We start from the raw sequence: 11,705 nt of genomic DNA, 5'->3' as shown, positions 1-11,705 counted from the left end.
AGAACAATTAAAATTTTCTTGAAAATAGATGAGTTTGAGATTAACGATAAGATAAAGGGCTGCGCGAAATGATACTTGACTTTATCTTTTGCGTTAAAGGATTCATTATCTAATAACATGCACCAAAATTTTTGGCTAAACCAAGAATTTTTAACAAGAATTGGTCTTATTCGACTAGTGTGCTCTGGGTCACTTGGCGGTCGATGCGCGGGCTCTTACAATTAAAATGAAAGACTAATATTTCGCAGGCTTGTTGTTGACTTCATGATACAATATATTTTCACTATTACCAAGTGATTTGAGAAAAATTAGATTTTCGACCCGCCCTAACGTACATATTCAAATAATTCAACTTGCAGTGAAAGAGAACAAAAGAATATGCAAGCAAAATGTTGTTTGCTTACGTTTTGTAAAAATATACATATGTACATATAGCAGCAGTAAATTTCATTTAAAGAAATGGCGTGTCGTCCATTTCCGCTGTAGCGTATGTAAATGGTGCATATATTTAGGCGCAATATTAAACTTCTTCTGGCGGGGCGACATCTAGAGTCTTCTAATTATATCTCCTTGATGTGATGTCTCAACGAGGTTCATATCTAGACTAGGTTGATATTTAGAATTTGACAAAAATAGCTTTGCTACACTACCGCCGGCAGCTTAAACAATTTTATAGTGGTTTTACGTTCTTTGGAAAATTACGCTGTTAGCCATAAATTTTACTACTTTGACCGCCTTTGTATCAAGACCACTGGACCATATAGGAAATTCATTTATATTTTAAATTGCATTGTCATCGTGATTGGAACTATGCTGAAAATTTCAAGTCTCTACCTTGTCGGGAAGTTAGTTTAAAATCGATTGGAAATTTCCGCGGTAAGACCAAGTCAAATAAAAGCTTGTAAAAATACCAATGAAGATATAAATATTCAATAGACATTTGATTAGTTGCGACCCCGTTGTATCAAGTGTGAGAAAACTACCCCAAAAAAATTGCAGTATTTGCTGAAAGAAGCACAACAGTTGTTAATTATGTAGCCTTATAGCGATGATGGAGATGTTGGTAGTGATGACAATGACGCAAGCGAAGATGATGATTATTTTTATTAAAGGTTACATATTTTAAATTACTTTCTAGGCTAAAAAAACATGTAGATAACTGTTGAAGAGAAAATTTGTGCAATTCGTATTCATTATCATATAAAAAATTACCTAAAAAAGTAATGATGTGGGTGATGTTGATGATGAAAATAGTAATGAAGATAATGATAAGGATAATTATTATAATGATAGAAGTGTTGTTTAACTTGTAATTAATGATGATTAGGATTTTAACAAATTATCATTAATAATAAAACTTATTCATGGGAGGAACAACTAAATTTTAACTTTTCTCGCTCTACGCCCTAAAAACCTACATTAAAAAATTCCCACTAAACTGTTTTCGGATTTGTCTTTTTTGTACTTCATTTGGTGCCAGTTATACAAATACATAAAAATATTTTAAATTAAATTTACGTATGAATTGCTCTCCACTTTCAGGGTCGGTTATCCCACTGTGCGACTATAGGAATGCAACTGGTTTATTGATGAATGTTCATAAGTAAGATAACTTATGTGACATCCTTTTTATCTTACAATAAAACCACTTAGGGCCGGTTACTCAATGTCTGGTTAACGCTAATCCTCGGTTAAACATAGTTATCGACGTTACCGACTCCCTGTTGTATGCATGGATTCGTAGACGTCGATAACGATGTTTAACCGCAGATTAGTGTTAACCAGACATTGAGTAACCGGCCCTTAAAGTGTTATAATACAGTGAACAGTGAAATCTTAAAGTACTATAGTCCAGTAAAATGTTTAGTGACTATCCTTATTTGCATATGTATGTACATACATACAATATATATACATAGTTGAATGAAAACAACATAGATTAGTAGCATAAGTAAAATTCAGGAACTATGAATCTAAAAGATACATATGTAATAGGAAGTAGATGTGAGTTAATGCAAAGATATATTGGCGTATATTCAAGTCGAAACTATTCTAAATCACAACTAAAGCTATTCATAGTCGCCTTAGTTTCGACTTTTCTGGCTAAGTACCAACTTAAAATTTAGTTTCGGCTGCAGCTGCAACTAAGTCGTAACTAGGAAGAAGTATTTTATCAAATTAAGGGAAAACAGACGAAATATGTAAAAATTAAGTTGGTAGAGGGTGATTTTGATAATATTGAATAATCTCCAATTAAAATTTACAAAGATCGATCCATTTTAATCGGAAGATGAAATTAAATGCGTATTACAATTCGAATAAAGCTACATCACAATTTTATAATTGGAATAATTTAGATAAATTCTCAAATAATAAGTCAGTTTCACGCTAGTTCTTTTAAAGTAAATTTGTGCATAACATTTAGATATCTACTATTTGTATGTTTCACAGCATGCTTTCGATAAACATCGACTTCACATCACTGCGGTTGTTCTGGCTATTTCACACAATTAACAAGAAAATGATACCTTATTCTTTTGCATAATCATGCAATGAAAATAAAAATTACATAAACGGATGATCAAACTTGACATTATTTAATAAAAATGTAATTTTTCCAAAATATCGTAAAGAAAAATCGATACATTTTCACACTCATTTTGTTTGTTGGTACTTAAATTTAAGTTGCAACTTTGTTAGTTTCGACTTAGTTGCTGGACTATGAATACGCGCCATTGATATTGATACTTGGCGTTAGTTCGCCGTTCGATACTGCTGGTTCGTTCGATATCTCTTATATTGGTTTACCAGAGGCTTGCTGGCTGTTAGTCTCGCGTGTCTCAGCGCTTGTCTCCGCATCGTGAATAGTAGCTCTAGGTTTGCGCAAGTGGTGATTGTTTCGAAGATAAATCGCTCCGCTTTAAGTTTGAACTATAACTTAACGGGAATATTGCGTTTCGGATATTACTTTGTCTGGTATCCATTCACGATGTCCATTCTATAGCAATACTTTTTCACCTGTTTTCAGCTTTGGTCTTTGACTAGCACACCGGTCTGCATATTGTTGTTGGCTGCAACGTAGCTCTTCTGGAACATTCGGCACTAACTTTGGTTTTAGCAGGGTTATGTCTGTCGGGATGGTGATCTGGTGACACGACTAAATAAATGCTAAGCTGGTGATTATAATTTAGCATTACCCTCTGTAAATGTCTGAGCCATCTAAGTCACATTTTATTGGGAGGTTTTTCGCTGTTTGCAAGTTTCTTTCAGCAAAACCATTCGACCTAGAATAATGCGGTGAAAAAAATCGGTGTTTGAATCCCCATTGCTTTGAAAATTCCCTAAATTTATTTGCCGTGTACTGCTGGCTGCCATCACTTTCTAAGACCTTTGGAATACCTTGTGTTGAGAACCACTGTCGTAAGCAAATAATGACTTCGGTTGCTCTTTTCGACTTCAGTTGTTTAAAATCAAAGAACCTTGAATACTGATCAGCTATTAACAAGTACTCGTAGCCTTTGTAGTGAAAAATATCCGAATACACTACTTGAAATGGATATTTTGGTATTTGTTTAATAATGGTTGGCTCTTTCACATTCGCTTTTTGCTTTTGCTGGCATGCAGCGCATTTGTAAAGTTCTTTATATCCGTGGATTGCCCACACGAGTATAAGGATTGTCGTGCCGGAATGTGTACGGAATTAATTTGTGGTAATATCTGTATAACCAGCGATTTCGGGACTATGATTTTGTTGCCTTTAAACAAACACCCGCCGTCGAAAATGATTTCATCTTTAATGGTGCCATATTTTTTTTATGGGTGCCGGTAATTTGTGACCGGTTTCTGGCCAACCGTTAAGGACTATAGTTTTAAGCATCTGTAGCTCCGAATCGTTTTCCGTTTCATCGACGAAAAGCTTATAGAGATGCTCATCCATGGAAGTGGATATTGTGGCGTTGACTTGATATTCTTCTTCTTCCTCAACCTCATTTGGCACGCGGTCGCGACTAAGATTAGCATTGGTATCTTACAACCTTTCACGTAAATTACTATCGGTGCATATTGAACTATGTCCCATAAGATTATTTGTAATCGTAAAGCTGCGTTGTATAAAGCTGTTTTTGGAGATAGTTTCGAGTGGCTTGGGTTTCGATTACTAAGTCTTTACCATATTTATTGCAGGCAAATCGAATCGCCGTTGGTGTGCCTTAGTAAAGGAACGCATGGAGTATGCGAATGGCTGATCGTCTTGCATCAAACATGCCCCCATTGATTTACTACTAGCATCAGCATATAATTTCACAAGCTTGTTAACATTATAATATGCGAGCACTGGTGTTGTAGTTAAGACTTTTTAATTGCAGTAAAAGCTTTTTCTTGTTCAGGAACCAAGCATTGTCTTTGAGTAGTAAGACAAACTTTTAATACATTTTCCGAGGTAATTTATAATACCTAATACGCACTTCAACTCCTTGACGTTTTTTGGTGTTTTGAGACGCGTGATGGCATCGATTTTATCGCTGTCTGCTTTATATCCACTCTTAGTAAAGATGTTTCCTAAGAATTTCATGAATTTTTTGTTGTATTCACATTTATCGTTATTAGTTAGGCAGATTTATGTAGACGATTGGTGACTGTTTTTGTGAGCCTTCGTAGTTCAGTTTCTGTTGATGCATGCAGAAAAATGTCGTCCATTGCTACCTCGCAATTTGGTATATATTTTAACGTTCGACTCATTACTTCAGAAAACACTTCAAGTGCCGACGATATCCCAAATGGCAGGCGTGAATATCTAAAACGACCCCATGGCGTAGCGAATGTAAGATATTTTGATGTTCTGTCTGTCACTTTTAATTGCCAAACCCCTTTTGGCAGTCTAGCTTTGTGAAATATCTGCTGCCCGCAATTCTGGATGCTATTTCTTCCACCGTTTTTAAAGGGAATTGTCTGCGTTTAATCACTGATTTCACCACTGCCAACATCGCCACAGCAGCCGTTGCCATTGGCATTGCAGCTGACGTCGCCACTGCCAACATCGCTTCAGCAAACATCAAGCAACTCGCAAGCGCCCTCATCATCGCGCTCTGCACTAACATCTCGCAAGCGCGCAAGAAATTTTACATCTGTAAGCGAAGTTGATCTAGATGCGGTGTTTCTGGAATCAGCGGAACATTTTAAAAAGGCTTGTAAAGCCATAGAGGAGAAGGAGAGCAGTGGTAATGAGGCGGTGCACTCGTTTACTAAAATGATTGAGGCTACGATTGCCAAAATGAGTTCTGTAAAACAAAGTCTAGCAATGGAGCGAGTGACAGCGGTCGTGATGGCGATACAGCGCGAAGAAGAGGCAGAATCTTTAATCAATTAAAAATTTAAATTCTTACTATTCAATTAAGTTATTTACAGTGAGTCAGCTTTGCACAGTGGTCTTTTTACAATATTCACAGTGTTTTTCATAGAGAATTCATAGATAAAGGTAAAGCTCATTATCTAACCAAAACCATATAAATTCCAATTTCAAACTTTGTGTAAAAATTAGAAAAATTTAATTAAGTTTATTCAAAATTGCAAACATTTTAATAATAATTTCTAAAAATGTTTACGATATGCAGATTTGTAGCGCATTAAATTCTAGTATGATAAAGTACAACTTCGAAGTAACTAAAAAATCTCGTTCTTTTGAGATGTTTTTTCCTGAAGCTGTTGTGCATTTTCTTCTATATAAAAATTTTTGAACATACTTTGTATGAAAGGAAATGCGTGACAGTGTCAACAAACAAATTATTAAAAATCAACGGTATTCTGTAGCAACTTCTAACATGGTTTATATAATACTAACATTTAATGGGAATCCTCTATAAATCCTGAATAAAAACTTTGAAATTTCCACGAAAATTCGGTGAGCTTTTCAAATATTTACAAAGTTTGATATTTGGATGTTATGGGTTTTGATAGATAATGAGCTATATATATTATATGAAATTAACCAAAAAAATCTTATGAAAAACACTGCGAATATTGTGAAAAGATTACTGAAAAATACTGAGCGTGAGTTACTGTTTTTAATTTTTTATTTACTATTAATGAAAGATTATTTATTTACCTTATTTTTTACTTCGTTTGTTTTGGAATATTATTTTAATTTCATGCGAGCTGAAATGTATTTATTGAAACGAATATTTTAATTAAAACGCTTGTAAATTTGTATAACAATTACATTTTATTGCAGTGTATGTACATACTTATATAATATGTGTCGAAATTTAGGAGTAATCAAACAATTGTATTCATCTAAAACAGAAGAATCAACAATTAAGGNTATGTATGTATGTACATATGTATATACTATGTGTCGAAATTTAGGAGTAATCAAACAATTGTATTCATCTAAAACAGAAGTTTTTATTAAAATTTACAAAATTCACATGTGATCAACTAACCTAAAACAGAAGAATCAACAATTAAGGTTTTTTACTTCCAGTACTAAGTATTTCGATTGGCAAAGTATTCACAACTTCAATTCATTAATAAATTATATTTAATAGTATAATTACTTCAATGTTTAATTAAAATAGATGATTTTACTTCAATTTACACAATTCACATGTGCTCAGCTTACTTTGACATATCCAGAAATTTTATTGACTTGTTCTAGCACCTTTCTTTTCCATTCTCTTCCCACTTCTTCGTATCGTCGTGTTGCTTTACATAAGGTGCATTCGCATATACCCAACTTAACTAAACAGAGTATTATGCAAAGCTTACATCTCCCCTTGGGGCAAGCAAATTAATTGGGATTAATTTGCTTAGTTAGAAATCGGAATTAGCTTTGTTATGTGGTATAGGCCCAAAGATGATTTTCCTCGTCCAGTATCTATTCTGCAGATGGAATCTGAAATCATTTCCACTATTTTGAAAGGACCAATCCTAATTTCATCCATTTTCGATCTGTTTAGTTTATTACTGGCCATAACGTAAACCATATCACCTTTCTTAAATTTATAATTTATTCTGTTTTTGTCAAAAATTTCTTTATTTAGATTGTGTGACTTTTTTGATCTAAGGAAAGCTATTTTCCGATCTTCTTCAAGTTTCCCAGGTTCAGCTCGCAATGTCAAACTCACTGGCAGCAAGTCGGTGGGCTCTCCACTTAGTAGATACATTGGTGAATATCCTGTTATTGTGTGATTAGTCATATTATATGCTTTTATACAGTCTTTTGCTATTGTCGCCCAGGCAGTTTTCTTTTCTGTACTGTTTATTGCACATCTGATTCTGTTGACCAGAGTTTGGTTCAACCTTTCATTTAAACCATTCGAAAAAGGTGTTTCCACTGCTGTGAAAATTACTTCAATTGAGTTTTCTTTTAAATAATTTTTAAACTCTCTCGATTTTAGTGCCGGGTATTGATCTGAAAGTAATATTTCGATTTTGTTCTCTTTTATCACTTGGTCTATTAGCCTCATAAAGTCCTTAGCTAATTGGGTTTTTGAGCATAAAATGTAAGCGAAACGAGTAAAGTGGTCCACTAATAGGTGTAGGTATTTCTTTGTAGATCTGTTGCCACCGAATCCACCTATCGTGTCTATGGACATTATTTGAAATGGTTTTTGGGCTGGTCCTAATTGAGACATTAATCCATACTTCTTATTCAACCTTGTCTTATTTTTAATACAGACTTCGCACTGTTTACAGATTAGTTTTATGTTATCTGCAAGATTTGGCGCTGTATAAAACGGTCTTATTTTTGATTCAATCTGGTTAATTCCAATGTGGCAAAATTGTTCATGTACCAATTTTATTAATTTTTTACTAAAGTTTTCCGAAAGGATAATTTTGGATTTCTTTTTGTTCTTTTTATAAAAAATGCCGTTTTCCATAATAGTATTTTTCCGATTTTTTATTTGAGAATTTTCTTTTTGATCATTCATTATATCTTCTATGGTGATAATATTCACTATTCTCAATTTATCCTCTTCATTTTCATTACTTTCATAAACAGGGTTTCTGCTTAAACAATCAGCTTCGGTATTATTCCTACCTGGATTGTATTTTATCGTAAAATTGTACTGTGATAAGTAATATGTCATGTCTCCTAGTTCATCATCTGTTCTATTTCTAATATTCAAATTTTCTAAAGGCTTATGATCTGTGTAGATGGTAAATGAATGCCAAAATTCCAGACTTTCTTTTATGGCTAAACATTCTAAAAGTATTGCCTTTTTCTTTTTTTGGGATTCATTCAGTTTTTTGGAAAAGTATGCTACCGGTTTCATTTCGCCATCTTTTTGCGTTTGCTTCAGAATCGCACCTATTCCTTTAATGCTTGCATCCGTGTATATGAAAGTTGGAGCTTTATTATCAAAAATAGCCAGAATTGGTGATGAACATAAATGGTTTTTTATCGTTAGAAAGGCTTTTTCACAGTCAACTGACCAATAGTACCTAACATTTTTTCTAAGTAAATTATGTAGGGGTTCCAAGATCATTCTTGCATTCGGAATATACTTATTATAAAAATTTACTTTACCTAGAAATTGTCTGATTTGCTTTTTACATTGTGGTGCTGGAAAATCCGCTATAGACTTAAGGTTGTCTTTCAGAGGTGTTATTGTATTTTCCTTTATTAAATGTCCTAATTATCGTACAGTTCGTGCCGAAAATTTACATTTTGTTAGTTTCAAACGAAATCCTTCTTCAACTATAGCATCTAATAGTCGGGATAAATGTACTATATGTTCATCGAAAGTTTTTGAAAAGATCATAATGTCATCGATGTAATTAATTACAAAATTTGATAGGTTATGTTTTCGTATTATGTTCGTTAAGATCCTTTGGAAAATTGCTGGCGATGTCTTTAATCCGAAGGGCAGACATGTCCACTGGTAATGACCCTCCTGTGTAACAAAACCAGTCTTTCTCCTGTCACTAACCCTTAATGGTATAGACCAAAACGCCGAATTGATGTCAAGAGTTGTGAAATATTTACAATTTATTGTCTTTACCATTAGGTCTTCTATTAAAGGAAACGGCTGTGACTGTGGAATTATAATTTTGTTCAGGTCTCTGAAATCAATACATAATCTTGTCTTTTTCCCTTCATCACGTTTATATGCCAACGTCACTGGCGCTGCGAATGGGCTGTAAGATTCTTCAATTAATTTATGTTTTAGTAGCTGCCGAATTTGTTTTTCTATCTCCATTTTGTCATCTAATGAGCACCTGTATGGCCTTTTTGAGCAGTATTTTTCTATTTCAAGGTCTATAAATGCTTCATAATTTTTTACTTGACCTACATCATATTTATCTTTCGCAAAAATTTTTTTATAAGTATTTAGTAATGCATGCATTTTTTTTCTTTGGTCATCTTTTAAATGCTCAATATCTATATCGAAGTTATCTATATTTATTCCTTCATTGAAGCTTATTTCAAATTCATTGTTTGTTTCTATTGGAATATTACTTTCAATTAAATTTTGGTTAGCACTTTCTTGAAGTTGGATATTTAGATTCCTGTCATGGGTCAACCCAAACTCCTTTATTGTGTCTAACCCCAAGAGTAGATCATAATTTAAAGTTCCATCACTGCATATAAAAGCATATATTTTTTTCTTTATATTTAATAATTCTCCATCTAACTTTATTAGCCCTTTTGTTCTTCCCCCACCGCCAATCGTCTTGAATTTATTTTCAATATTATTTTTATTTATATTATTAACATTTATTAGTTTATAGTTTATAAGGGTGATGTTTGAGCCTGGGTCATAAATGCCTGTGCACTCTAATTTATTATTTAACACAACCTTTACTTCAATGAGGGGGGGGACTTCTAGTTTTTTGGGTTTTCCATCTCATCTATTTCCAAAACTAAGTTTGTAGAGTGTTTTGTACTAACGTTTTTATCATCATCTTAGAACCAGCATGAATCTTCAGAGTGGAACCAGTTTTTCTTTAGTTTTCTAAAACATATTTGACATGGTTGTTTATTATTTGAGTCTATGCTTGGTTTTATGTTTTTTTTGTGAGTATTAGGTCCTTTTGAAACATTTTTAATCAGATTTTCATGCATTCTTAGTTCATTAAACAGAATTGTGGTATTTTCTAGCTCTTGTCTATCTAATTTGTTAATAATGAATGTTGGTAATCCTGCTACGATCAAATCAGTCAATGTCCTGTTATCAATATTTTTATTATATTCTAGTAATAAACGTTCTTTTTTTAATGCAAAATCGAGCAGAGAACCATTCAAATATTTGTAGGTTAATGCATAAATGATTGAAGACCAATTTTTACTAGCAAATGTTTTTATGAAATTGTCTTTCCAAATTTGCCATCCAGAGTCTAGGCCATGTTTGATTCGCATTGATTCATACCAATTTTTTTCAGAATCATTTAAAAGTAATCTTAGGATGCCAATTTTTTCTGTATCAAGTGTTAATTCTAATCTCCTACATTCATTTTCAAAAGTCTCCAACCATTGATTTGCATTTGTGGTTTTACAATCAAATTTAGCTAGAACCACTTTCTCAAACAGCTTGTTTAAATTTCTATTCTTCTCTTTGTTGGTGTCGTTGTCACTTAGTTTCGCTAAAATTCTAATTAAGTTTTCATCTGCTGTTGTTTGTTGTACTTGTGCTGGACTTGGTGTACTTTGCGTAATTTCTTGTAGCAGGTAATCGTTAAACATCATATTCCCACTCTCATCTAAATATAAAGCTAAAACTTCATGTGGTATAGACACCCAAACATTTCTAAACTGACCTCGTTTTTGTAGAGTCTTCTTTACCTTTAGAAATTCTGGTAGCTTTGTTAGTTGGAGGTGGTTTTTAGCTGTTTGATAATTAAGAGGTATCTGTTATTTCTTTCCAGCTTCAGTAGTAAGAGATTTGATAGCAATGGTGTTACTCTTTTGATCCTCATCTGCTACCAATTCAATTTCAAGCTGTAATCTTGCCATTATCCACTTATCCAAAACTCAGAAAATTGTTGATTTATAATATGTGTCGAAATTTNTCGTGCCTTTTCATGTGTTTTCTTTAACTGCAACTACAAACCGGGCAATACTTAGTAAATTTTTTATGTAAAATACTTCCAGATAGTTGCCTCTCCATACTCAAATGCAATGTAGTTAAAATATATTAAGGAACCATCATAAAATTAGGACTATTTCTGGATTTTTAACTTTTTGATATTTTCTTCCCCAACTTTGACTACCTCGGGTGAAAAAAAATGTACTGAGCTATAACTTTACATTACATAAAAAAATTGCTCATTTAATAAAGATTTCAGAAAGGTGCCACACTTACTGTTTTGAATAGAAAACAAGTAAGAAAGTTTTAGTTCGGGCGGGGCCGAACATTAAATACCCGGCGCTAGTATTACATATACGCCTTTTCACCTTTCCGAAAGCTACCGCTAGATGGTAAGCCGGGCTGTATCAATTTTGAATAAATTAGCGTCCTTAAATTTCGAAATATTGACGTTACAAGCATTTCTAAAATTTACCGTTATATGAAAAGCCGTAATTTCAGTCCGATTTCAATTTGAACCTTTTGCTTTTATGTGGCAAGCACAATAACCATACCGAGCTTGGTACAAATTGCTAGAACGGTTAGCGAGATACATATATGTGATCACAAGTGGGCGGTGCTACGCCCATTTTCCAAAATTTTGTCATAAACGTATTTCTTGGTAAAGAATTGTTGCAA

This window comes from Rhagoletis zephyria, unplaced genomic scaffold, assembly GCF_001687245.7.
Source record: "Rhagoletis zephyria isolate East Lansing unplaced genomic scaffold, Rhagoletis_zephyria_1.1 Rzeph_scaffold_02046, whole genome shotgun sequence".
In the NCBI taxonomy this organism is placed as follows: Eukaryota; Metazoa; Arthropoda; class Insecta; order Diptera; family Tephritidae; genus Rhagoletis; species Rhagoletis zephyria.
The sequence above is the reverse complement of the archived record's forward strand: the minus strand, read 5'-3'. Positions refer to the sequence as shown.